At 53.5% G+C, this 27679-nt stretch overlaps 3 non-coding genes across 3 annotated transcripts; 2 read left to right on the top strand and 1 right to left on the bottom strand.

Moving 5' to 3' along the window:
• Positions 1–11424: 11424 nt before the first annotated feature.
• TRNAM-CAU lies at positions 11425–11496 on the top strand. The gene has a single exon. It is a non-coding gene; the product is annotated as a tRNA-Met (tRNA).
• An 11573-nt stretch (positions 11497–23069) lies between these two features.
• Positions 23070–23233, bottom strand: LOC120376082. The gene has a single exon (XR_005587004.1). It is a non-coding gene; the product is annotated as a U1 spliceosomal RNA (small nuclear RNA).
• Positions 23234–26909: 3676 nt separating this feature from the next.
• LOC120375963 lies at positions 26910–27025 on the top strand. Its single transcript, XR_005586894.1, has one exon. It is a non-coding gene; the product is annotated as a U5 spliceosomal RNA (small nuclear RNA).
• The last annotated feature ends 654 nt before the right edge of the window (positions 27026–27679 follow it).

The raw sequence follows: 27679 nt of genomic DNA, 5'->3' as shown, positions 1-27679 counted from the left end.
GTGGTGGATTCACCATCTCCTGATGTCATTCAATGAAGACTAGATGACTTTCTGGAATGTGTTTGCCCCAAAAGTAGCTCTTGTGTCATACAGGAGGCCTGTGATATGCAGGGGGTCAGATTAGATGCTCTAATGGTCTCTTCTGGCCCTAAAGTTGACTAATTTCTGAAAAACTGAGTGTAGCATTGGGAGCAGCGTCTGATGTTTTCCTGTCTAGCCGGCTTGCTTCCTAGAAGGAACGCTCCTTGAGTGGGGTGATCCACAGGGAGTAGCTCAAACCTCCAAAGTGCCTGGCCAGGGGCAGGACATTAGCACAGCAAGGGAGGGGTGTGGCAGTGACATCACAAAGACTTTTGCAGGACCTCAGACTATTGGTCGAAGGTGGTGGGGAGGTGGTGACCTCACAGAGAGATGCTGACATCAGCCAGGCAGCATGGGTGGCAAGTTTGTAGAAATTTTGGTGGTGCCCAGAACCAGTTCCCCCCCAAACTCTGCCCCCACCCTAAGGCTCTGGGTGGGGTTTCGGGGGGAAGTATGAGGTGCAGGTCCTGGGCTGGGGGTAGGGGCATAGGAAGAGGTGAGGGGTGCAGGCTCTGGGAGGGAGTTTGGGTGCTGGGTGCAGGCTCCGGGCTGGGGCAGGGGGTGGGTGTGCAGGAGGGGGTGAGGGGTGCAGGCCTTGGGATGGAGTTTGGGTGCAGGCTCTGGTCTGGGGGTGGGGGAGTAGGAAGGGGGAGGTGGCGCATGCTCTGGGAGGGAGTTTGGGGATAGGAGGGAATGCAGGGGTGAGGGCTGTGGGGCTGAGGATGAGGGGTTCATGCTGTGGGGGGGCTCAGGGCTGGGGCAGAGGATCAGGGTGCAGGGGGATGAGGGCTCTGGCTGGGGCTGAGGATTAGGGTGCGGGGGGATTAGGGCTCTGGCTGGGGATGAGGATTAGGGTGTGGTGGGGAGGCGGGCTCTGGCTGGGGCTGAGGGTACGGAGGGGATGAGGGCTCCGGCTGAGGCTGAGGATTAGGGTGCAGGGGGGATGAGGGCTCTGGCTGGGGCAGAGGATTAGGTGCGGGGGATGAGGGCTCTGGCTGGGGAGGAGAATTAGGGTGTGGGGATGAGGGCTCTGGCTGGGGTGAGGATTAGGGTGCGGGGATGAGGGCTCTGGCTGGGGCTGAGGGTACGGAGGGATGAGGGCTCTGGCTGGGGATGAGGATTAGGGTGCAGGGGGGATGAGGGCTCTGGCTGGGGTGAGGATTACGGTGCAGGGGGGCTGAGGGCTCTGGGTGGGGAAGAGGATTAGGGTGCAGGGGGGATGAGGGCTCTGGCTGGGGTGAGGATTAGGGTGTGGGGGGATGAGGGCTCTGGCTGGGGCAGAGGATTAGGGTGTGGAGGGGATGAGGGCTCTGGCTGGGGCTGAGGGTTTGGGGTGTTGGAGAGGCTCAGGGTAAGGGCAGCCTGCCTCGCCATTAGTGCGGGCAGGCACTAGGACCCTGGGGCAGCAGACAGCAGTTCTCTGGCAGCACAGAGCAGGCAGGGGAGGGGGGCGCGCTGCTTTCTGTCAGGCAGGGAGGTGATGCGGAGCGGCGGGGGGGATACGTGCGAGGGGGTGGCAGGTGGGGGCTGGGACCTGCTCCAGGCAGGGTCGCGGCAGCGGGGGGAGATGTGGGGGGGCCGGGGCCCGATCCAGGCAGGGCCGGGGGAGAGACCCAGCTCCAACTGTTGCTGGAGCAGGGCACCCGGCCCTGAATATTCCTGGAGCCCGGGCACCGCACACAGATATAACCTGCCGCCCATGTGCGGAGCGGGCAGGACCCATGTGGGCGGGGGGTGGAGACACACGTGGGGCAGACACGCTCCTGCCTGGAGGGCCCGGGCCCGGCTGCCTGGTTCGCCCCTTGCCTGAGCTGCAGGAGGGACCTGGAGCGCGGCTCGGCTGCAGAGCTCAGAGCCCAGGCTGGGCCCAGGAGCGAGGGGATGGGGGAGCTGGGGGTGTATCGGGGGTTGGAGCCAAGAGTTGGGTGGAAATGGGGCTGTGCCACTGCCGCCTGGCGGTGGGGGGGGGGGGAGCCTCTGGCTTTTTTTTTTGGGCTCCGCCCTCCGCGTCCCGATATTTCATCTTTGACATTTGGTCACCCCAGCCTGATGTGAATGAGGATGTCTGGACCAAGGGGGCAGAGACTGGCCTTTGCTAGAGAAACCACTGTCAAGTTTGATCCAATTAGGACAAGCAGCAAATAAGAACAACCTCAGGTCTCAGTAACTGCTACAGGTAGCAAAGTCCTACAGGGAGCAGTTTCTGGCACTACACCTGCCCAGCTCTGCTCCCTGGCTCTTCTCAGGCTCCTGCTCTCTCCTTAGCTCTGCCCCACTCTGTCCCAGGCAGTTCCAGCTCCCACGGAGGATGGGACCCCCTGGCCTGGTGACTCCCTCATTACACTGCCTGGCCTGTCAGTGCGGCTAACTTGGAGCTTTGGCCTCTCCCCATTGCCCCTGGGGACTGTCAGTCTCAGGGTCCTGATTTCCCATTGGTCCTTCCCCCTTCTATTGGGACTGGGAACTAGCCAACCAAAACCCCACTAAGCTTTAGTAAGGGGCCAACAGTCCCTTACATGAGCCGGCCCCATGAGGGTCACTGATGGCCAGAGAAGGCAGCATAAGCTGGTCCCAGGGTGTAACAGGCAGCACTCAGGACTCTGAATCCTGCAATCTGAGTTCAAATCTCAGTGTGACCTTGTGTTGGGTTGTGGTGAAGCCCTGGAGCTCCCAGTGCTCAACTTCCCTGTCTCCAGTTGTGCAAGAGCTGGTTTTTCCCCTCCTGCTGGGTGACTCACACCTCCTAGAGCCAGGTCTCTGGCTGGGATGGCTACAATGGGTTGGGGCTCTAGAACTTGCTACCCTGATGGTTGGGATTCTTGCTGCTTCACCTGATGCCCACAAGTTTGGCCCTGGTGGTTCCAGCCACACTTTTCCTGGGGCCCACATGGCACTTGCAGAAAGGAGGGTCAGGGCTGGGATTGATAGTCAGGGCTTGGCAGGAGGGAGGAAGAGCCCCAGGCTGGAGCCCCACACACCTTCCCTCCTCCTCTGGGCACCTAGAGCAGAGGCGGCCCAGCTCTGTCTGCTGGACACCTCGGCAGAGTAGGTGAGTTCATGTAAATACAGTCTGGTCCCAAAGCCTCCCCCCAGCCCTGGCTCATCACTAGCTGTCAGGGGAGAGTCATTCACACCTTGCTTCCAAATCATCGTTTGAAATTCTGAGGTTGGCCAACATTGCCGAAGCCAATGCACCGACATTGTCAGCAAACAGAACAGCTGGGTGAGGAACCCGGCTTTGTCCAGACTTTTCAAACCTATTTTACTTTCTCAGGTACAAGTATTTTTCATACGTTGGATCTGCTTTTAAAGTGAGTGTTAACGTTTCAATTTCCATTCAGATTTGCAACCAATGACAACATTGGCAGCGCTGCAAGTAACTACCTGACCACTGGGGTGGGGTTTGGGGAAATTCGGGGGAGGGGTGCACAGCCCCCTGGCTGGGGGGCGTATAGGGAATGCCGGTTTCACTGAATTGAGTCTCCTACTGCAACACCTAAGCAGGTTACATCAGAGAGGAGCTGCACTGTCTAGGCAGTGGGATGCCTGTGCCTTTAAGAGCCCAGCCCTGGGAAGCCCATGCTGAGAGGTGCTGCCTGTGGGAGGGGAAATAGAAAAGCCCCTCTGCTCCCCCCACTCTGTTTTTGCAAACACTGGAGTCTCAGCCCCCCAGGGTAACTGTTACCCCTCTGCCCCTGCCTGTGCCGGGGTTTAACCCTCTGGCAGCGCCTCCCCCTGGCGGAACTCCGGCTTCGTCCCCCCTCCCAGACGTTGCCCGTCAGCCCCGCGCCTCACTCGGCCTCCAGGGGCTTGACCCCGACCAGTCAATTTCCACCCCCTGCTCAGACCCTGGCCACCCCCCTCCTCTGATTTGCCCCCCTTTCCCCTCTTTAATCCTTGTAAAAAGTAGCGGGGGCTGGGTCCCATTCTCTGGAGGCAGGGCTGGGCGCCTGGCCCCTGCCTGCCCAATGCTCAAAGCGCCCCACGATCTTGCGGATGTTTGCCGAGTGCTGCAGGGGCACCTGCAGGGAGAGAGAGACGCGGTTAGGAGGTGATGCAGCCAAGGGTGCCTCAGCCAACACTGAGATGCAGCCACCTCTGGGGTGGGTTGCACAAGTCAGCAAATGAATTTGAACAGGAAATGCACTGAAAGAACCGAGGCAGCGCAGGAGGTGGAGAAAACCAGAAAAAGCAGGAGCCCTGGATCCCAGCCCTGCCCCTCCCTCACTCTACCCCCTAACCCCCACTCCCCTCCCAGAGTTGGGGGGAGAACCCAGAAGTCCTGGTCCCCAGCCTTGCCCACCCCCATATTCCATCCACCAGCTGTCCCCCCAATTGCAGGGCAGCGCCACGGGGCACACCAGGGCCTGCTTATATGCACAGGACGGGCAACACCAGTGCCCCGGGGGAGAGATGATGCTAAGGGAGAAGCAGGCAGCAGACACCCCATGACAGAGAAAGAAGTTCCAAGGGGTACTGTGCTGCAAGGAGAGAGGGGGGTTGGCAGGGAATGGGAGGATCTCCCCTCACAGCGGGTGCATCTGTCTCCCCAGCAATTCCTCCCCAGCCCTACCCCGGCCCAGGCTAATCCCGGCCCAGCTACCAGGGTTATATTTGGCCTGGATTCCCCAGCTGCTGCTGGAGGGGTGTGGGGCTGGGGGGCATGAGCCTCTACTCCCCCTTCCCCCGACACAGCTGCATGGAACCGACGAAAGGAGCCCGCAGCACTGCTGCCTAGAGGAAACTGAGGCACCAGCCAGTGACAGACACATCATGGCTCTCCTCATCCTCATCCTCTTTTCCATATACAACCCGGGGGGGGGGGGGGATTCAGGGCAGTTGCATAGTTAACCTGTGGAACTCCTTGCCAGAGGCTGTTGTGAAGGCCAAGAGTATAATAAGGGTCAAAAAAAGAACTAGATAAATGAACAGAGGACAGGTCCATCAGTGGCTATTAGCCAGGGTGGGCAGGGATGGTGCCTGTAGCCTCTGTTTGCCAGAAGCTGGGAATGGGTGGCAGGGGATGGATCACTTGCTGATTCCCTGCTCTGTTCATTCCCTCTGGGGCCCCTGGCACTGGCCGCTGGCAGAAGACAGGAGGATATTGGGCTAGATGGACTTTGCATCTGACCCAGTCTGGCTGTTCTTATGTCTCCCTTTGCGCAGCAGCGACACCCAGTGGCCAATCAGGGTAACACATGTTTCCCTTGGAGCAGCAGTGACACCTCGTGGGCATTCAGAGTAATGCACAGAAGGTGACACCCAGTGACCAGCAGGTGGCCTCAGCCTCTTCTCGTTTGGTGGGGGACTGAGGTGGGCTAGACAAAAAAAATTGGGGGGGCTGTGCTCCCCATCACCTGGCCCCACCCTTCACGGGGGCCATGCCGCCCATGCCTCTGCTCCTTCTCACTTAAAGGCCAGGGGTTAGAGCAATACAACCTTTATTAAAATAAAATAGTAAACAGGGTTTACTTTAAATAATCTAAAGCTGTCCAAATTTTAGTATTAAATCCAAAGTTCTTAAAGATCCCATCAATAACCAAAGCCATTCAGGGTGCAGTAGAGGGCTCAACGGTAGGGCAGAGAATTGGGCTGTGAGGGCTCTGGAACAAGGCCAGGAAAAAGAGAATTGAGGCATGCAGGGCCGTCCTTAGGATTTATGGTGCCCTAGGTGAGATTATGAAACTGGTGCCCCTGTGCCTGATCTGCTCTTAGCAACACAAATATAAGCATACAGTATTGGAAAACTTGCCACATTCACGTTATTAAAACCAGTTTAACTTAACTAAGCACACTGTAATGCTGATGCACTAGCGCTAAAGAAGTATCCCTATAGAAAAAATTCTGATTTGACAGAATGATGCAAATAATATAATTTTTTTAATTTTGTCAAAATTTTATTGGAAATTTATATGAAGAGGTATTGAAACAAAGATTTGTTTTTAATTAAAAGCAATCTTTCTGGCTTTTTTGGCTGCAAAATCAGTTTAATAAGCTGGGTCTCCAAACAGTGGGAAAATATAACCCTAGTTTTACTGCTAGGTAAAGCACAAAGTGACCAAAATGAAGTCAGCACAGAATCATCTCATCTAGATTAAGGTCGCACAGAAATGTTACAGAAGTCCTATTGTGCCTTATTTTGTTTGGAAAGACATTAGCAATAGCAGCACATTCACATGATAAAATACATGATAAATCACTGCCTCTAAAGTTCCATCAAAAACTGACATTTTCACAGCTCTAGCATGATCTGCTGTACAGATTCTTCACAAGGAAGTGTCCCTGGCCTTTTTAACTCATATTAACTATGTATTTACTTTATGAAAGTTGGAGAAAACATTGTGAAAACATAAAACATTGGCTGCCCAACTTCTGGGCTGGCAAAGGCTATACTGACTCACAGGATAAAAAAAAAAAAAGCTGGAGAATCTTAGTACAACATATGGTCAGTCTATACCAGGGGTCGGCAACCTTTCAGAAGTGGTGTGCCAAGTTCACTGTAATTTAAGGTTTCTCGTGCCAGTAATACACTTTAACGTTTGTAGAAGGTCTCTCTCTATGTCTATATTATATAAATAAACTATTGTTATTATCTGAGGTCCTGGCCACCGGTCCTGCTCAGGCCACTGCCAGCTGAGTAAATGAAACCCCAGACTGGCAGCAGGCTGAGTGGGACTGGTGGCTGGAACCCTAGACAAGGATCCCAGGCCCTGCTCAGCCCGCTGCTTGTCTGGGGTTCTGACCACCAACTCCTGCCAGCCAGGATCCCGGCTGCCAAGCCCCCTCAGCCTGCTACCAGCCTGGGATTCTGCTCACCCAGGCTGGCAGGAGGCAGAGTAGGGCTGGCAGCTGGGCTCCTGACTGGCAAGGGGCCGGCAGCCGGAACCCCAGAGTAGCAGTCGTCTGAGTGCTGCCGGCACCCCAGACTGGCAGCAGACTGAGCCACTCAACCCTCCACCGGCCCTGCTCAGCCCGCCTCCAGCCCACTCAGCCCGCTGCCGGCTGAGTGAATGGAACCCCAGGCTGACAGCAGGTTGAGTGGTTCTGCCAGCCTGCTCAGCCCGCTGCCAGCCTGGGGTTCCTTGGGGGTCCCCAGGCCAGCAGCAGGTGCTGAGTGGGGCCGACGGCCGGTATCTCAGCTGGCAATAGGGCAGCAGCCGGAACCCCAGAGCAGTGATGGGCTGAGCCACTCAGCCTGCCGCTGCGTACCATCAAACATCAGCTCACCTGCCACCTTTGGCATGTGTGCCATAGGTTGCCGACCCCTGCTTTATACGCTAGTAAGGAGATGAGCATATTACAGTTGTTGGAGGGCTCTTATCAGGAGTAACAGGCTATAGGAAAGTCAGTCAACATTTTTTGTTTCTCTGATGAAAACTGGCCCACTCCCTGCCTCAAACCAAACCTGTCATTAATAATTGTCAACAACTTAATTTTCTGTTTTTGGCTAAGAGATTGACTTTTTTTTTTTTTAAATATTGAAATTGGATTCAGGATTGTTAGCAAGAATTTTTGGCAAACAAAGTTGTTAAATGACAATCTAAATGGCAACACAGTACTGCTTTCATACTGCTGGTCCAACAGCTGCAGTAGACCCCAAAATCCACCTCTTGGGGTGCAGAGTGGCAACAGCAGCAGCAAACCCTCAGGTCCAATCACACGCCAATGGGCACCACCACCAGCCTTACGGACCATAGTGAAGTTAGCACAGCATCTGATCTCAGGGACAGGTCACCCATGGAGCCACAGCAGCTCATCCTGCCCTGTACAGCTCCCCCCGGATGAGGTGGATCGGTGGCAGCTGCCAGCCCGGGGGAGACACGCTCCCCAGCTAGGTTGACCAGATCCAGATGTCCTGATTTTATAGGGCCAGTCCCGATATTTGGGGCTTTGTCTTATATAGGCACCAATTACCCCCACCCAGAGTGACCAGACAGCAAGTGTGAAAAATCAGGACAGGGGGTGGGGGTAAAAGGAGCCTATATAAGAAAAAGACCCCAAAATTGGGACTGGCCCTATAAAATAGGGATATCTGCTCACCCTATCCCAACCCCCTGTCCTGAGTTTTCACACATCTGGCTAACCCCAGCCCAGCCCCCTGTGACATTCCAATCCTGGCTCACTGCCCAGGAAGTGAGTTACTTTCACTTTCATTCCTCAGCAGGCAGGGAGCCAGCCTCCTCCCCCCACCTACCCCCCAGCACCTCACCCAACCCATCCCTGATGGAGGGGAGGGAGGAGAGAGAGAGGGATGCTTCTGGGGAGGAGGGAGAAAGGAGGGGGTGCTCCATGGGGCAGGGTGAGAGAAGAATGGATGTTATGGGGGACAACAGAGGATACTGGTTCCAGAGCCGCAGGGCCTGCCTCACCTCACCTCAGCCGGGGGAAAGAGTCACACTCACAGGTGAGCTCCCTCCCCAACCCCTCCCCAGAGACCCCAGCAGCCAATCCCCTCCCTCAGACTGTGCTGCATTCGGCTCTCTCTAGGACCCAGCAGCCCTGCTCTTACATGCTCCACTGCTTCCCGTCTGTCCAGGCTCCCAGCAGAGCAGTGCCCCCACACCTAGTGGTGCCCTAGGCAGCTGGCTATGGGTAAGGACGGCCCTGGACACATAAGAGAGAGATCAGGCTAGAGCAGAAAATGGTTAGGGGTGGGGGTGGAGAATTTGAAATGTAAGGAGAAGAAAAATCTTTCTTCTGCTCCCTCATCAGAGCATCTAAAAACCAGGTGAGAAATACCTCTCCCCCACTGCAACATCAACTCTGGTGGGCTTGGGCTGAGGAAGGAACTTCTCTCCCCAGCAGCTCCAGCTCACCTGGGCTAGGCCATGGACATCTGCCCCCACAGATCTGGTGTGCCTGGCCTGGGACAGGGGAGGGGCTCCTCTCCTCTCCATTGGGGACATGGCGGGATGAGAGATGTGATAGGCCTTTACGGGAAATCATTATTTGCCTGATTCATGTGCCAGTCCTAGTCCTTGCTGACCAAACAAACAGTATCCTGCATGCTGATGCCAGTTTGGAGGGTCTGGGAGCACTCTCCTACCAGGAAGTGGAAGGTAAATGTAAATCTGTAGCCTTTGCCAGCTGAGGACTGTCTGATAGCGAAACTCACTATCCCATCCACCAGCTGCAGTTCTTGGCCTTGAAATGGGCCATCATTGAGAAATTTCGAGACTACTTGTCTGGTGCTCAGTTTCAGGTATGCACAGAGAACAATCCACTGACTTATGTGTTAACAAGGGCTAAGCTGGATGCTACAGGGCAGAGATGGGTGGCTACTTTTGCTAGCCATAACTTCAGCATTCAATACCAATGAGCTGGTATAATAGGGATTGTGATTTATCAGGACCACCAACTCTTGGCTGTGGCGAGGATGTAAGCAGCGTCAGAATGAACTCTACCCTGCCATCTGTTGGTGATGTGTTGTAAAGGCTTTTCGTTGCTGATGTGCATGGTCACACCCACCCCGCATTGCATGATGGGGGTGCTTGTCCAAATGGTGATTTTGGCTGCTGTGGGATTCCCAAACACTTTCTTAATAGGGCAGGAGTAATGAAGTGTAGTAATCCCGGTCATATGAATCAAAAACAGTAGAACGGTACTTAGCAGTTCATGATTTCGGGACTCACATGAACCTACATAAAAATCGTTAGACAAGGGACATGGGGTCCAAAGAATAGCAATTTAAGAGAGATTGAAAATATATGTGTTTAACATCCTGAGATTCTGTTGAACTCTCTAAATACACATTTTATGGTTTTCTTCGCTCTTTAGTTGAAAAATAGAATTAATTATTATTCCACTACAAATAGTGTGTTAAAGCATACACTTAAAAATCTTAAACAGCTAAGTGGAAAATTGAGATATACTCAAGAAAGTAGATTGTGATGCTATTTAAAAGCTTAAGTTCATAGGAATACAGTTCAGAATGAGAACCTGGCAGAAAAGTTTTGCTGGAAGAGTTAGCAGAGCGAGATTGTTAGTCACAGGTCAGTGGGTGGGTTTATGCAAATCCTGGACTCTTGGACTGGGGTAGGGGGGGCACACGACTTCTGTGGCACATGCACCACCTCTGCAACTAACATTTGCTACCTCACTCCCTAACAACACACCTTTTACCTTTCAGGGCTAAAATACACCATGAAAGAGATCTAACGGCATAAGCTTAGGGTGAGCAACTGCAGCACTAACAACAATTTGAAGAGATTCAAAACGGCCTCTGCCTCTGTCTTTCCACACCAGGGACAGCAGAAAGGACATCAGCAACACCTACAAAAGACCAACAAACATCCATTTCTACCTCCCTCCATGTGCTGCCCTTAGGAACCCCTACCCCTTAATGGTGAGTACTTTTCAGGCGAGGGTGACGCTCTCAGGCCTCAAATGCCAGGTACAGTTACTCTGTCCTTGATCCAAAATCAACAGGAAAATACACTGGATTACTCCTGCCCCAATAACAAAGAGACTGGGGATCCCGCAGCAGCTGAAATGACTGTTTGGACAAGCACTCCCATCATGCAATCCGGGGTGGGTGTTACCATGCAAATGACATCAGCCCCAAAAGGCCTTGACGACAGATCACCAACAGATGGCAGGGTTGACTTCATACTGATCCTGCTTCAACTAGATTGTGGCAAAGATTCCCAAACACCGAACGTTAAAACTCACCTAACGCGGGTCAATCCATCCTCATCGTCGTAACCGCTCGTTATACTCCACACCCGAACGTAGCCCTCATATGGACAACATACCCTCCTAACTCAGTGGCTGTACGTTAACCTTTTACCCCCAGTCAGAGCTATTGCAGATTATGTATTCCTTACGCCAACCCATTTTAAACCGAACTTTGCACCCCTTGGGTAAGCTGTACGTTGTTCCCTGAGCACCAGCAACTTCTATGCCGAAACTCTGTCCCGTACACTTTTTTTTTCTTTGAACTTCATCTTAATAAAATGCTGACTTTTGTTCGAGATCCCGGCTCCTCTTCCTTTGCAAGGCGTGTGCGTTCGCTCCGCGTTTTACTCTGCTAATACGGCGGGGGGCGATTGAGCCAGAGGTGCTTGCCTGCTGCAGACACGGATCCAAGGCTGAACCTCGTCCCCCACAAGCGTAACTGAAAACAGTTTAAGAAGTGCTCCCGTCTCTGGCACTCAGCTACCCAGCTCCCAATGGGGTCCAAACCCCAAATAGATCCTTTTTACCCTGTAGAAGCTAGCTGTAAAATCCTGTGACCAGGGCAGCTGCCTAGTAGCCTGCGCATCTGCCTGCCAGAGCGAGGGCGTGTAAGGCACTAATCCGGATAGTGGCAGCTAGGTGGCAGGGGGAAGAGTGTGAAGAAGCAGCAGAGTGGCGCAGCGGGAGCGTGCTGGGCCCATAACCCAGAGGTCGATGGATCGAAACCATCCTCTGCTATGTGTGCACTTGTTTCTTTTCCCTCTGGGCCTTCAAGCGAGCGGGTGACCAGCAGAGCCCCAAGAGCCTAGGCCATGAGGCAAGAGGTGGCTGAGGCGAAGCGGCCTGCCAGGGAGCTCCCCGGCACCTCTGGCTGCCTGGGCTGAAGGCAAGAGGCAGGCCTGGGCGTGGCGAGGGCCTCCTGTCCCGGAATGAGGCTGCAGTGCTTCCTGGTCCCCTTTTCCCACCCACACCAGGAGGCGGCTGCTGCGGGAGAACACGAGGGAGGCTCTGGGGGCGCTAGGCAGCGCTGTGTGTGTGGCTGTCAGGGGAAAGAGCCGAGGCTCCCGACTCGACCTGCCATTGACTCGCGTGGCTCTGCGCGCTGTCAGCCGAGGCGGGGCGGGCCAGGCCGCGGACGTGACTCAGGCTTGGGCCGCATGGCCGTGCTTTCCTGACGAGGCATGAGGCAGGCCACGTCAGGAAAGCAGGAAAGCGTGAGGGGGGCTGGGAGTGAGGATTCCTGCCATTGACTCGCGTGGCTCTGCGCGCTGTCAGCCGAGGCGGGGCGGGCCAGGCCGCGGACGTGACTCAGGCTTGGGCCGCATGGCCGTGCTTTCCTGACGAGGCATGAGGCAGGCCACGTCAGGAAAGCAGGAAAGCGTGAGGGGGGCTGGGAGTGAGGATTCCTGGGTTTGAGGCAGGCCAAGAGCTTTGCACAGCGTACAGGGAAGTGGGAGGGAGGTGTCTTTGAGCTGGCCTGTCTCCTCTGCTTCTCCCTTGCCACTTGGGCGGAGGCGGGAAGGGAGCGAAATGTTCCCGGCTGAAAGTTTTTGTGCTCGGCTTTGAGGATTAAGCCTGAGCCTCCGGCACAGCTGCTGGCAGATGGGTTTCTGAATGGCATCCAGCCTGCTCTTTGGACCACCAGCTGAAAGCACTGAGGCCAAGAGGCAGGAAAATGGGACCTTTGAGGCTCCCCCCACAGGCCTCGGGGAAATCAAAGAAGTAGCACAGGCTTAGCGCTGTCCCTGGGTGGGCTCAAACCACCATCATTTTAATTAACAGCCCAATGCGCTGACCCCTTGCATCACAGAGACACAGACAAGTAAGGCTGTATTGAGCACAAAAGTCAGGAATCAGCTCAGGGTTCGGTATAGCACATGCATGCAGTGGTTAGCCAAGCAACAGCAAGGAACTGGACTGTTATGGAGCGAAAGTTCTGTGGGAATGAACCGAAAAGAGCACCGGGGCTGTGGTATAGCGCTCGCATACACTTTCTTTGGCCTGTTTTGCTGGAAGAGTTAGCAGAGCGAGATTGTTAGTTACAGGTTAGTGGGTGGGTTTCTGCAAATCCTGGACTCTGGGACCAGAGCAGGGGGGGGGAACAACTTTTGTGGCAGATGCACCATCTCTGCAACCAACATTTGCTACCTCACTCCATAACACTACCCCCAGAGCAGCCTTTTACCTCTCAGGGCCAAAATATACCATGAAAGAGATCACATGGCATAAGCTTAGGGCAAGTGATTTTAACACTGCAGCACTAACAACAATTCTAAAAAATTTAAAATTGCCTCTGTCTTTCCACACCTGGAATAGCAAATGTAAGACCAAAACATACATCCATTTCTATCTCCCACAACTTTTTGCCGTTTGGAACCCAGACCCCTTAATGGTGAGTACTTTTCAGGTGAGGGTTAAGCTCTCAGGCCTCAAATGCCAAGTACAGTTACTCTGTCCTTGATGCAAACTAAACAGGAAAATACACTTGATTACCCCTGCTTCCTCTCCCACAATGCTCTGCTCGCACACATGCTCACGTGCCTCTGGCCCTCCAGTCAGGCCCCTCCCGCTGCCTGCCTGCCTGGCCCGGTGCACTCCCCTGGCCAGCCCGGGCTCTTCGGCGCTGAGAGCCCGGCTGCCAGCCCCACCAGGGGCCCTTGCCGAAGTGCCGCCTGGTCCCTGCTGGGGCCTCTGCTGGGCCCGCTGTCCGCGGCAGGCAGGCGGGCGGCTGCGTCAGGGGCTGCAGCCCAGCTCAGAAAAGGAGGGGGCCAGACAAAGCTGGAACCTGATTTCAAGAACACTTCAGTGATGCCCGAGAGTCCTAGCCAGGTCCAGTCCCAGGAATGATCAAACCTGAGATTTAAATCAGTTCAATTAAATGCTCTGCCGGTGCCCCTGACTCCCTGCCCGCAGCCCCTGCTATCCCAGCCCTGAGCTACCAGTCAGCGCTCTGCCTGTGCCTCTCACTCCCAGACCACAGCTCTGGCTTGTCGCTGGGGCACTGGGCAATGCGGTGGAAGTGCGCTATACACAGCCAGTCCGGATTCTGCGGGAGTTTCCTTTCTCTGAGCAGGCTGTCTGCAGGGCAAGAAGCTTATGAAGCTTCAACCTTCCTAGGTCTGACCCTTGAGCATTCAGTATCCCTGTCCCACCAGCCGCATCCTGCTGTGCGACTGCACATGGCTAAGCAAAGAGAATGAACCCCAAATCCCCCCTGTGCTTTGGGAGCCAGGTTTGCTGTGGGAATTCTGTAGTTCAGATGACTTCACACCTGGGCATTGTGATTCTCTGGCATTAGGGCATTACTGTGCTGATGGCTGAGTGATTAAGGCGTTGGAGTCAAAATCCAATAGGGTTCCCCTGTGCAGGTTGGAATCTTGCTCACAACGAGGCCTGTGTTTTAGCCAGTCTCTCACCGGGACAATACCTCTGTACAACCCCCTGAGACACTCTCACCCTCTCCCCACCCCAAGTAAATCCTGTTCTGCTACTTTCATAGAGATCCCTGGGACACCACCTCACACTGTGTCCCTGAGGGGTCAGGCAAACTCTCAGCACCTGAACCGTCTGCTACTCACCTGGTGACCTATAGATCAGCCATAGCCCTGGTTCTGCTCCTCTCTCTAGAGTGCAAAAGGAGCCAAGTCAGCGACTCCATGGGAGCCATTTCCCCACAGGAAGTGCATTGAGTGCCCCTGTGGTGCTGGGGGGCTGGTGCTGCTGCTGCCTGTGGGGCTGGCAGGGGGGCTGATGTCTGCACAGACTCTCAGCTGCCAGGCCGGAGGGGGCACTTGGGACCTTACCAGACTGGCTCAGTGAAGACGGGGGCTTGACAGAGCAATACAGACGCTCTCCAGAGCACGGAGCAGCATCCGCCCATGCAGCCAGGCAATGAGCATTTCTCACAGCCTGGAGCCGAGGGGGAGGCGGCAGCTGCTGTTCCAGCTCCTCGGGGACAGGCTCCCCACAGGAGCCTGTCCCCTTCTTACTCCCCACAGTTAAGGGCGTCAGGTTCCTCCGGTGGGGGTGTGGAGCAGCCATTCATTTTCCTGTTTGCACTCCTCTGCGGTGTGAAAATTGGGGAAGGGAGGCAGAAGCTCCACTTCCCTCCCGAAATGACGCCCAGTGGGGGAAGCCAGGACAATAGGGTGGGGCGGCAAGTGGTGGCCAGACTCTTGCTGCCAGGGTGTAGTCTAGCTCTGGGTCCAGCTCAACTTCCTCCCTGTGCCACTGGCCCCCAGTCCCCTTCCACCACCAGGTCAACCCGGGCACTAGGGCAGGAACTGGGTGAGGCAGCAAGTCAAGTCAAGCTGAGCAAGGCAGGCAAAAGTGAGTCTTGTCTTCATGGGCCACTCACAATGACGTCCTTTTTGTGTGCAACTGCTGCAAAAAACTCCCGGAAAGAGAAGCAACAGGCCAAAACGCTCCTACATAGCTGCCAAAGTAGCTCAGTTGGGAGCGTATTGGGCTGGAGATCTAAGAGTTGATTGTTCAATCCCAGACTTCAGCAGGTCCTTTCATCCCTTTTTGTACAATGGTGGTTTGTCTTCTGGGAGCACAGGGGTGCCTGCACTCCAAGGTGAGTCTCTGAGCTTGGGCTCTGCAATAGGAAAAAAAAACCTGTGTGCTGCTGGCCTCACCTTTTCCAATGAGGGATGGGAGCTGTCTCTCCTACATGAGTTATTGGTGGACCCAATATGGCAGGAAGAGAGTGAGGCAGGGTGGCCCTCAGGAATGGTGCCAGAGATGGTGCTGGGCAGGGATTGGGGATGAAAAGTCCTCTGTGCAGCTGAGCAAGGGCAGTGCCCTGGAAGGGGCATCTGTGAAAATGGCCATTTGGAAGGTGGAAGGGATTTGGGGGCCCAGGAGGAGGCACTTGATGTTCATTGCCTTGGAGCAGCTGGGCTTGGACATGGTGGGTGTTCAGGAAATGCACATTAACAAGTCTAGGGTAGCTTGATGGGCAGAGGGTGATTGGTGGAAGGGCCCATCTCTCTGGTCCTCCAGGCCAGTGAAGAATGATGGGGTTGGAGTCTTGTTCTTCACATTCATGGTGCGAGTACAGAAGGTGCTGGAGCTCCAACCAGGGAGGGCATTAAAGGTTGGCTTTGTGCTCTGTAGCACTGGTTACTGCTATATTAGTGTGTATGGTCCCCAGTTAAGGCGTGAAAGGAAAGTTCTATGAAGGAACTGGCTCCCTTCCTCTAGACTGTTTGGTGTTGATCAGGATTTCAAGTCCCTGACCCACGGCAGAGGATATTGGAAGCTGAACATCCAGAGCTTGCAAGATAAAGGAGCAGAGGGGGAGGCCTGGTGGTGTTGGCAGTACGGAAAAGCATCAGAGGGGGATTGGTGGGAGTCGGTGAGGGAGGAGTTGGCGGCTTTGTTGTGGCAGTCGGGCAAACACCACAACATTTAAGAAACCAATGGTGCCAAGTCCTGCAGCGTCGCCTGTGGGATTTCCACAAGAGCATCCAGGCAGGGGAGCCAGTCAGCGTGTGACTGTAAGACCGGATCAAGCGACAGTTGCCCGAGTTCCAGGAGATTAGGCTGCAGCTGGCTGATATGAGCGGGAGCACTGAGTGAAGGGAGGGGTGGCCTCCCCTGACATTTTTGTGGCCTGCAGGGAATGGAGACAAAGCAGGGGGATGCAGGGACTCAGGGCAGGACCCAGAGATCTGGTAGAGCAGGACCACAGTCGCTGGAGGAGGAGAGAGAGTCCTGCGAGAGGAAGCCGCTGGTGGGAAGCAATAAGTGCAGAGTGCAAACCAGCCAGCTGAGAGTCACAGGGGTCTAGAAAATGAAACAGCAGCAGGTCCCATGGTGTAATGGGCAGCACTCAGGACTCTGAATCCTGGAATCTGAGTTCAAATCTCAGTAGGACCTGCTGGAGATATGTTAGCTTGCTGCAAAGCCCTGGAGCTCAATGTGCTTGGCTACCCTCTCTCAGGGTGAACTAGAGTGAATTTTTTCCCTCCTGCTGGGTGACTGATGGCCACTGGAGATAGGTATTTGGTCTGGCTGGTTCAATGGGCTGGCGGCTATAGGTTGGGGTCCTAGAACTTAACAGTCTGGCTAGAGAGTCCTGTGGTTTGACCATATGGTTGTTTCTCACTGCTTCACCTGAAGTCCTCAACTTTGGTCCCTGCAGCTGCCACACTTTTCCTCTTGCCCACATGGCATTTAAAGGAAGGAGTTCCAGGGCCAGGCTTCATAGTCAGGTCTAGGCAGGAGGGAGGAAGAGTCCCAGGCTGGAGCCCAACACACCTCTCCTTCTCTGGGCACCTGCAGCAGAGGCAGCTGGTGCTGACAGCTCCAAGGGAAGGCTTAAAAGCCACAGAGCAACCAAGGGCAGGGCCAGAGGAAGGCAGGAGCATGCCTATGCGCGGCCAGCAGACAGCCACAAAAACACCCGGCCAACCTGCTCCCTGCCATGCCAACCCCCCACTGAAGGCCACTCACAGACCAGCATTCGGTCTGCGGCCAGCATCACAAGGTGGTTGGAAAGCAGGGCCAGCCCCCGAGTGGGGCCTCTGACCGTTCCCACTCAAGGGGCTCCTTTTGGCAGTGGGGCAGGAGATATTTCCCCCAAGAGGCTCTTTCCCAGCTGCTGAGAAGCACAGAAGTACCTGGTGTTTGCTCTTGCGGTGAAAGGGGTTAATACGTTTAGGCGGCCTGGCTAGCTCAGCTGGCAGCACCTCTGGCTCTTACTCTGAAGGTTGAAGTTACAATTCCCTGTTTGGGTGCTTGGGGCTCCTCTTCAACAATACAACACACAATGTGCCTAAGCCCCCACCCAGTAACCTGGGAAACTAACCCTGGCCACTGGGTGCCTCTAAGAGGCGATACTTTCCCACTCACAACCACTGAGTGCAGAAAAGAAACTTTAATAAAAGGAGGAAAATCACCTTGTATTAACTTGGGAAAACACCACAATCAGGATTCATAACACAACACTATGAGCAAAACACCCACCCACAGTGCACTGGGCAGTGGCCTTTGGCCTCGGGCTCTTAAATCAAGACCCCCGAAGCTCTGTGGATGTGCCCCTCCTTCACTGCACCTCACCGACAGCTGCTGTCCTGGGTCAATGAAACCCAGAGTTCACCTCTCACCTCCCGGGGAAATCCCCTTTCTCCTCCGCTGTCTGGCCACATTGCCGGTCACTTGCCGCCCCGTCACTGCTCGGCTGGCCACCCTCTCTGCTCTGGGATGTCTTGTGGTCCCACCAGGAGCGGAACAGGCTCCCTAAAAGCAGGGCCGCCCAGAGGATTCGGGGCTCTGGGGCAAAGCGGGGGAGCGGACATAAAAAAAGGCGCCACCTGCTGCGGCTCTTGTACTCACTGGGCGGCGTCTGAGTCTTCAGTAGCAGCAGGTCCTTCACTCGGTCTGCGTCTTTGGCAGCACTGAAGGACCCACCACAGAAGTGCATCTGAAGACCCGGAGTGCTACCAGGAAGGGATTCTTGGCCAGAGTTTCAGGGGCCTGGGGCCTTGGGCAAATTGCCCCACTTGCCCCCCCAGGGTGGCCCTGCCTAAAAGTAGCGGCCACCAGAGCCCAAACAGTAGCCCCACCCCTTCCACTCGAGGCCACGCCCCTACCCCACCCCTTCTCCCCAAGGCCCCACTCCTTTGCTGCTTCATCCCCCAAGACCCCTCCTCCAGCTCACTGGTCTCCGTCCCCTCCCCCCATCATTAGCCCTTACTGTCATTACAAAGTGGTAAGGCAGAGCCCTCCCATTTTTAAAAGTCCTGGGGTGTTGTTCCCCCCTGTTCAGGCACCCCTGGGTCCCTGCGCTTCACACAGCTCTCCCTGATTTCAGCTGTTAGTGAGGGAGCCTCCCTGCTAGCGCAGACTGGGCAGTTTGTTGCATGAGAGACACTGTCCCAAAGCAGGACTAGTACTTAGAGCTGGTTATCAGTGATTTCAGATCTGTTGGTCTGCAGCAAGACTCTCCATTGAGTCTTAACCAGCTCTGTTATTACACAGGGAAGAACAAAAGGGTGAAATGGGGCCTGGAACCCTTAAGAAGAATCCACCCCACCAAGTACCAACACTTGTCGCTACCTGCTCTCAACCCCACTGAGAATGTTTTGGGGTCACTCCTTGGCTTTATCAGCCTAGGGGGTCTCAGAAAACAATGAGGGACAGGTGCTACAGTGGCACAGTTGGTTAGCATGCAGTACTGAAAGGAGCTATGCTGAGATTGTGAGTTCAAACCTCACCTGTAGCACTGGTTATCATTAACAACATGGCATCACCCTCTCATTTGGCCCTGTGGAATGTAGAACTCCAGCCCAGGGAACCCTGAGAAGGAAAGGAGTCAATAATGCCCCCTTCCATTATTACCTCCTCTCCAGAGCTCAGGTCAGAATCTGCAATCCTTTCTTCCCCCAGCCCCTGTGCCAGGATCCCTCAAGCAGAGCCTAGAGTCCACCATGGCGTCTGTACTATTGACAAACACTAATTACCACAATCTAGTTGAAACAGGGTCAGTATGAAGTCTACCCTGCCATCTGTTGGTGATCTGTTGTCAAGGCCTTTTGGGGCTGATGTCATTTGCATGGTTACACCCACCCCGGATTGCATGATGGCATTGCTTGTCCAAATGGCCATTTCAGTTGCTGTGGGATCCCCAGTCTCTTTGTTATTGGGGCAGGAGTAATACAGTGTATTTTCCTGTTGATCTTGGCTCAAGGACAGAGTAACTGTACCTGGCATTTGAGGCCTGAGAGCGTCATCCTCGTCTGGAAAGTACTCACCAATATGGGGTATGGGTTCCTAACAGCAAAACATGGTGGGTGGTGAAAATAGATTTTTGTTGGCAGCAGTGATGGCTTTTTATGTGCTGGTCCTGGTGTGGAAAAACAGAGACAGTTTTAAATCTTTTAAAATTGTTGTTGGTGTTGCAGTTCCTCATCATAAGTTTATGCTGTTAGATTTTTTTCACAGTGTATTTTGGTCCTTAGAGGTAAAAAGGTGCTCTGTGTGTGGTGATACGAAGTGAGATAGCAAAGGTTAGTTACAAAGGTGGTGCATGTCCTGCAAAAGTCATGTGCCCCGCCCACCCCAGTTCTGGTCTCAGTCAGGGCCTTCTCTTGTTGGAAAGGAGATGAAACCTCTTCTGGTAAACTGGCATTTCACACTTGGTAATGCTTCTCTCCTGATTGGTGGCGGGGTTTAGTGCCAACGCTTATATACTCTGGTTTCTCTTCAGATCGTATAAATCTATCACCTTACAACATGGGCTACGGCTATTATAAGTGAGAATAATGCATGAAGCAACTCACAAGCTTGTCATAAACTCTAAACACGTTTTTTTATAAAGCTAATGCCTGTTTTAACAACACTAACAAACAGGTGAGCAAGACTAGTTTCCAGCCATGCGTTTGTCACTTTTCAGTAAGGCCTAGGGGCCTTGGCATGAGCTGGCACTTGGTCTGCCAGTGTCAGAAGAGGATCTGCCCTCTCTTATCCCCAGGTGTCTGTACTGGGAGCAGTACTGTTCAACTTATTCATAAATGACCTGGGGAAAGGGCTAAACAGTGAGGTGGCAAAATTTGCAGATGATACAAAATTGCTCAAGAGAGTTAAGTCCCAGGCAGACTGCCAAGAGCCACAAAGAGATCTCACAAAACTGGGTGACGGGACAACCGAATGGAAGATGAACGTCATTGCTCATAAGTGCAAAGTAATGCACATTGGCAAACATAATCCCAACTATCCCTATAAAACGATGGGGTCTAAATTAGCTGTTACCACTCGAGAAAGAGATCTGGGAGTCATTGTGGATAGTTCTCTGAAAAAAATCCACTGAATGTGCAGCGGAGCTTTGGGAATCATTAAGAAAGGGACAGGTAATAAGACAGAAACTATCATATCGCCTCAATATCAATCCATGGTACGCCCACATCTTGAATACTGTGTGCTGATGCGGTTGCCCCAACCTCAAAAACGATATATGGGAATGGGAAAGAGTCAGAAACAGACAACAAACATGATGAGGGGATATGGACCAGCTTCCGTCTAAGAAGAGATTCATAAGATTGGGACTTTGCATCTTGGAAAAGAGACGACTAAAGGGGGATACGAGGGAGGTCTATAAAACCATGACCGGCGTGGAGCAAGTAAATAAGGAAGAGTTATTTACTCCTCCTCATAACACACGAACTAGGGGTCACCAAATGAAATTAATAGGCAGCAGCTTTATAACAAACAAAAGGAAGTCTTTCTTCACGCACCACACAGTCAACCTGTGGAACTCTTTGCCAGATGATGTCGCGAAGGCCAAGACTGTAACAGGGTTCAAAAAAGCACTAGATAAATTCATGGAGGATAGGTCCATCTATGGCGCTTCGCCAATGGTATCCCTAGCTAGGTATCCCGGTTTGCCAGGAGCTGGGCATGGGCGACAGGGGATGGAGCACTTGATGATTCCCTGTTCTGTTCATTCCCTCTGGGGCACCTGGCATTGGCCGCTGTCAGCAGACAGGATACTGGGCTAGGTCTTTAACTTGGACGGGTAGCTGGGAAGATGGTCAATCAGACAGAACCCGTTCGACAAACCTTTTCATTTCCTTGTTATTGCCTGACTCCTTTATTCATTTCCTTTTCCTTATTTCCCAGCAGACCGACTAGCCACCAGATTTGGGTGCTAGCAGAGGGACCTGACGAGCTCCTTCTTTTGGGCAGCGTTGAACATGCCAGGGCACAGTCAGATTCTGGATGCTCATCTGAATGTAATGCCTAGCGCTCACCTTTATTTCTGTTTCTTAGCTCTTTTGGGCCATCCATCTTTGGTCTGACCCGTGGGATCCCTGCATTAGGAGAGATGGCTAATTAATGAGCCCATAAACCTTGGAAATCAAATGAAACCTGAAGTCCGTAGAAGACCTCGAAAGGCCCTTGGGGGGTGGAGTGCGAGCTGAGGAAGAGTTCCCTGCACAGCTTACCTCTCCATTCTCGTTTTCCTGTCCTGAGCACAAAAGCCAGGAAGCAGCTCCGGGTAGGGAGGGGATACCATATGTGTGCAGTGGTTAGACAGGAAACAGCAAGGAACTGGACTCGTATGGAGTGAAAGAGTAAGCATCTTCTGTATGCCTGATGACTGCAGGTTTGAGAGAGTTATGTGGGAAGTGGAGGCTTTCGGTGGGCTTTCAGAGGAAATGTAATGGAAAGGCAGCCGAAAGTGGAATCCCAGGTTTTTAAACAATCCTCCACTAACACACCAAACAGCTCAGGTCTAGTTACTCATTGAAAATTAGAATAAAGTTACAGCAAGATTTCATCATAAATGAAGTCAAACCCTAAAGATTTCAGAACACAACTGCTACAAGGAGCCACGAGGGAAGCAATACAAAGTCAACCTTGTCTCAGAGAAAGGCAGTTAAACAATTTCTCTTTTTTAAAGCAGCATAATCTCCCCAAACGGAAGGGCACTGTTCCCGGAGAAGGGTCCTGGAGAGGGTTTTCCTCGTTGGTGCCGGCCATCCACCTCCCCGAAAGGCGGGAGCTAGGTCGACGGAAGAATTCTTCCGACCAAGGCGCGGACTGATGTAGCCGCGCCGACGACGCTCGTTCCCCGTGCAGCCCAGGCCCGAGGGTCGGTGCGTGCTGAACAGTTAAGTCAAAACAGCTCCGTCCGTCAGAGGTGTGCAAAAGGGAAAACCCGCTGCTGGGCGACACGGCCATGCCTACCCTAACCCCGAGCGTAGCTAAGGGCATTTGGAGAGGCGGTGGGTGGGCCTCAAGCAACGGAAAGCCCTCCTCCAGCATGGGATTGTGACAACCTAGTCTCCGTAGCACAGACAGGGTGGCCACCAAGAGACAGGAACAGACAGCGAAAGCCAAAGCGGCCCCAGGGCAGGGGGCGAGGCTGCCTGTTGGACGAGGAGACCGGGTGGGACAGGCGTTTTGGACAGGCCGTCCTCCCGTCAAAAGAGGAAGAGCCCGAGAAGAAGGGCCAGGCAAGAAGCTACAAGCAGGGAAAGAAGCAGAGCAGGCAGGCAGGCAGGCAGCTCCCCTTAGAGCCAAGGAAGGCACCGGTCCAAGCCCCCCAAAAGCAGACTAGAGAGCAGATCAGCTGCAAAAGACTAGGGAAAGCCAAGAACACAGAGAGACCCAAGTAAAGTTTCAGAGCTGAGCTTTGCTTACAAGGAGGAACGTGTGACAAAGATACCTAGAAGTACAGGGCCTGTGGAAAAGAGCACTCCCAAAGGCCCAGAATAACAGCTGTTTTCCTGAGAATCTGCTTTGCAGTGCACTAAGCCTAAACAGCCCACTACCGGTTGTCTGTTGTTCAAACCAATCACCAGGGGAGAGCGCGAACGCAGTCCCCCACTACCACAAATTATGCAGTCGAGTTTCCCACATTTGGGGAAATCGCAGGGGTCAGCACACCCACAGTGCAATGGATGAGCCTCACCCTGGGAAAACCACCTTTGTGATCATGGTATCTCCCCTGCCAGGTAAGTATGAGTTCCTGCTGCCCGGCCGCCGCCCGCCCTCGCTCGCCCCGCACTTATGACACACGGGGCGGACCGCCGCGCCCCCACCGCCGGCCTCGCCCACACCGCCCCCACTGCCGACAGCTGCCCCGACGTGGCCCCCGGAGACTGTCCCTTCCCCACGCCGAGCTCCCGGTGCCAAAGTCGGGCCCTGCCTGGCAGCCTGCGTCCGCTCCCACGATGCTCTGCTCGCACACAGATCTGCATACCTGCTCACGCGGCTCCGCCCCTCCGCTCGGGACCCTCCCCCTGCCCGCCCGGGCCGCCGCTCTTGCGTGCTCAGCTCTTTGAGCTCAGATGGGGTGTAGTGCTCAGATCGAGTGCGACAGACCTTAACTTTGCCATGTGAGGGTCATTCTAGCCCCATTACCTGGCTTGCTTATTTATACCTACGACTGTCTTTAACTGTTGTATGCGTGATGTACCCTCACTGCTTGCTGACTGTATCTTGAACTCACCCACAGTATACCCCACATTGGGGACATTGCACACTGTATAAGTTATGTGCTGTCCAATACCAAAGTACTAGCATCCCCTATACTCTGTATGTCACCCTGATGACCAGTAACTGATGTTACAAACTCTCTGTATTATCTATTCTTAAACATTTTCTAATAAACATTTAAAACTAAAATTGCCCTATACTCTGTATGTCACCCCCGATGACCAATATCTGACATTTCAACTCTCTGTATCGTTCATTTTCAAATATTTTCTAATAAACTTTTAAATCTTGGCCTATCCAAGTGCTTGGCCGTGATCAAGTGTCTTGATGTTTTTGGTCTTTTGGCCTCGAGATGAAAACCTTGTCTGTGTCTTGGGAACCTTGAGGTAAAAATTATCTAAGTTGTAGCGGTCCCGTCCCCGGAAGCCAGGCCATCGGAGAGACGACGTGGCCCACCTGCTGCTGGGGAAAGAGTGCAGCTTGCATTTCGCTTCTCTCGCTCTCTCCCACCGGAAGTTGGTCCAATACAAGAGTGACCTCCCCTGCCTTGTCTCACGTCAGTTTCTCCTCAGGGCAGAAGGTCGGGTGTTGTCAGCCACTCTCCAGAAACTGGACGGCCACTCGATCCCTTTTGTTACCTGCCAAGTGAGGCTGAGTGCACTGGCAGGCAGCGCCGTTTGAAGAAGTGGAAGATTGGACAAATGACCAGGAGGAGTATAAAAATATTGCTCAGGCACGCAGGAGTGAAATCAGGAAGGGCAACTCACGCTTGGAGTTGCAGCTAGCAAGAGATGGTAAGAGTAACCACAAGAAGGGTTTCTTCAGGGAGGTTAGCAACAAGAAGAAAGTCAAGGAAAGTGTGGGCCCCTTACAGAATGAGGGAGGCGACCTAGTGACAGAGGATGTGGAAAAAGCTAATGTACTCAATGCTTCCCCACCCTCCCCCTTCGTGATTTTGTCTTCACGAACAAAATCAGCTCCCAGACTGCTGCTCTGGGCAGCACAGCATGGAGAGGAGGTGACCAGCCCTCTGTGGAGAAAGAAGTGCTTCGGGACTATTTAGAAAAGCTGGATGAGCACAAATCCATGGGGCCGGATGCGCTGCATCCGAGGGTGCTAAAGGAGTTGGCGGGTGTGATTGCAGAGCCACTGGTCATTATCTTTGAAAATTCATGGCCATTGGGGGAGGTCCCAAATGACTGGGAAAAGGCTAATGTAGTGCCCATCTTTAAAAGAGGGAAGAAAGAAGGAGGATCCGGGAACTACAGGCCAGTCAGCCTCACCTCACTCCCTGGAAAAATCATGGAGCAGGTCCTCAAGGAATCAATTCTGAAGCACTTAGAGGAGAGGCAAGTGATCAGGAGCGGTCAGCATGGATTCAGCAAGGGCAAGTCACGCCTGACTAACCTAATTGCCTTCTGTGAGGAGAGAACTGGGTCTGTGGATGAGGGAAAAGCAATGGATGTGTTCTTCCTTGACTTTAGCAAAGTTTTTGATACGGTCTCCACAGTATTCTTGTCGGCAAGTTCAAGAAGTTTGGGCTGGATGAATGGACTATAAGGTGGACTATAAGCTGGCTAGGTCCTCGGGCTCAACGGGTAGTGATCAATGGCTCCACGTCTAATTGGCAGCCGGTCTCAAGCGGCGTGCCCCAAGGCTCGGTCCTGGGGCCGGTTGTGTACAATATCTTCGTTAAGGATCTGGAGGATGGCGTGGACTGCACTCTCAGCAAGTTTGCAGATGACGCTAAACTGGGAGGAGCGGTCGATACGCTGGAGGGTACGGATAGGCTACAGAGGGACCTAGACAAATTGGAGGATTGGGCTGAAAGAAACCTGATGAGGTTCAACAAGGACAAGTGCCCAGTCCTGCACTTAGGACGGAAGAATCCCGTGCACTGCTCCAGACTAGGGACCGAATGGCTAGGCAGCAGTTCTGCAGAAAAGGACCTAGAGGTTACAGTGGAAGAGAAGCTGGATATGAGTCGACAGCGTGCCCTTGTTGCCAAGAAGGCTAACGGCATTTTGGACTGTATACATAGGGGCATTGCCAGCAGATCGAGGGATGTGGTCGTTCCCTTCTCTTCGACGTTGATGAGGCCTCATCTGGAGTACCGTGTCCGGTTTTGGGCCCCACACTGCAAGAAGGATGTGGAAAACTGAAAAGAGTCCAGCATAGGGCAACAAAAGTGATTAGGGGGCTGGAAGACATGATTTATGAGGAGAGGCTGAGGGAACTGGGATTGTTTAGTCTGCAGAAGAGAAGAATGAGGGGGGAGTTGATCGCTGCTTTCAACTACCTGAAAGGGGGTTCCAAAGAGGATGGATCTAGACTGTTCTCAGTGGCACCAGATGACAGAACGAGGAGCAATGGTCCCAAGTTGCGGTGGGGAAGGTTTAGGTTGGATCTTAGGAAAACCCTTTTTCACTAGGAGGGTGGTGAAGCACTGGAATGGGTTCCCTAGGGAGGTGGTGGAATCTCCTTCCTGAGAGGTTTTTAAGGTCAGCCTTGACAAAGCCCTGGCTGGGATGATTTAGTTGGGGATTGGGTTGGACTAGATGACCTCCTGAGGTCCCTTCCAACCCTGATATTCCATGATTTGAAGCTGTTCCCGTGTATCAAGGTGAGCTGCAGCTCAGCGAACCCCAAGGATCTGAGCGAGGCGAGCTACTTTGCAGCAGAGGCAGACCAAGCGGCAGGTACAACGCGGGGTCGCACCCCGGCCGGCAGATAGAATCTCATGTGCGAGATCCCGGCTCCTGTTACTTTGCAAAGTGTGTGCGTTTGCTCCGGGTTTTAGCTGTGGGCCAAGTGCCCTCTGGCTTCTCGTCCGGGCTCCGTCCTCCATGCGCCTGAGCATCAGCGGGACTGTCTCAGGAGAGCAGCTGCCCCATCCCAATCTCCGCCCAGCCGGGGAAGGAGCAGAGGCAGCCCGGAGAAAAGACTCCTTTGAGCGCCGGAGACGGCCGGAGCATCTTATTTGCATAGCCACAGTGCATTGCGTGCAGCGAAGCGAGTCCCTGGTCGAGGGGCTGGTTTTGCTCCCTGTGTCCCCGGTTTCGATGATCCAACTCGGGCTGCCAATCGGTTCAATTCCATTTCCTCTGAAAGCTAGCGGTGTAGCGGGCTGGGAGAGTAGTCACCCTGACTTTTGGGAGCGTAGGCGGTTGCCCCGGCAGCGCCTCTGCCACAAGTTCTACATACTCTGTTTTCTCTTCAGTTCGTATAAATCTTTCGCCTTTTACTAAAGATTTCCGTGGAGAGGAATGTTGATGAGTTTGTAGCCAATTTTTTAAGGCTTTGCTTTGGCAAGGCTGTTGCCTGCTGTGAGAAAAACAGAAGAGTGTTCCCTGAGCTGGTGTCACTGGCTGAAACTTTTCTATAGTATGAAAAAAGTATAGTGGGGGCACCTGGCATTGGCCACTGTCAGCAGACAGGATACTGGGCTAGGTCTTTAACTTGGACAGGTAGCTAGGAAGACGGTCAATCAGACAGAACCCGTTGGACAAACCTTTTCATTTCCTTGTTATTACCTGACTCCTTTAATTCTTTTCCTTTTCCTTATTTCCCAGCAGAACGACTAGCCACCAGATTTGGGTGCTACCTGACTAGCTCCTTCTTTTGGGCAGCGTTGAACATGCCAGGGCACAGTCAGATTCTGGATGCTCATCTGAATGTAATGCCTAGCTCTCACCTTTATTTCTGTTTCTTAGCTCTTTTGGGCCATCCATCTTTGGTCTGACCCGTAGGATCGCTGCATTAGGAGAGATGGCTAATTAATGAGCCCATAAACCTTGGAAATCAAATGAAACCTGAAGTCCGTAGAAGATCTCGAAAGGCCCTTGGGGGGTGGAGTGCGAGCTGAGGAAGAGTTCCCTGCACAGCTTACCTCTCCATTCTCGTTTTCCTGTCCTGAGCGCAAAAGCCAGGAAGCAGCTCCGGGTAGGGAGGGGATACCATATGTGTGCAG

The sequence above is a fragment of the Mauremys reevesii genome, linkage group 12, assembly GCF_016161935.1.
Source record: "Mauremys reevesii isolate NIE-2019 linkage group 12, ASM1616193v1, whole genome shotgun sequence".
NCBI lineage: Eukaryota > Metazoa > Chordata > Testudines > Geoemydidae > Mauremys > Mauremys reevesii.
This window is presented reverse-complemented; position numbering and strand designations above follow the sequence as displayed.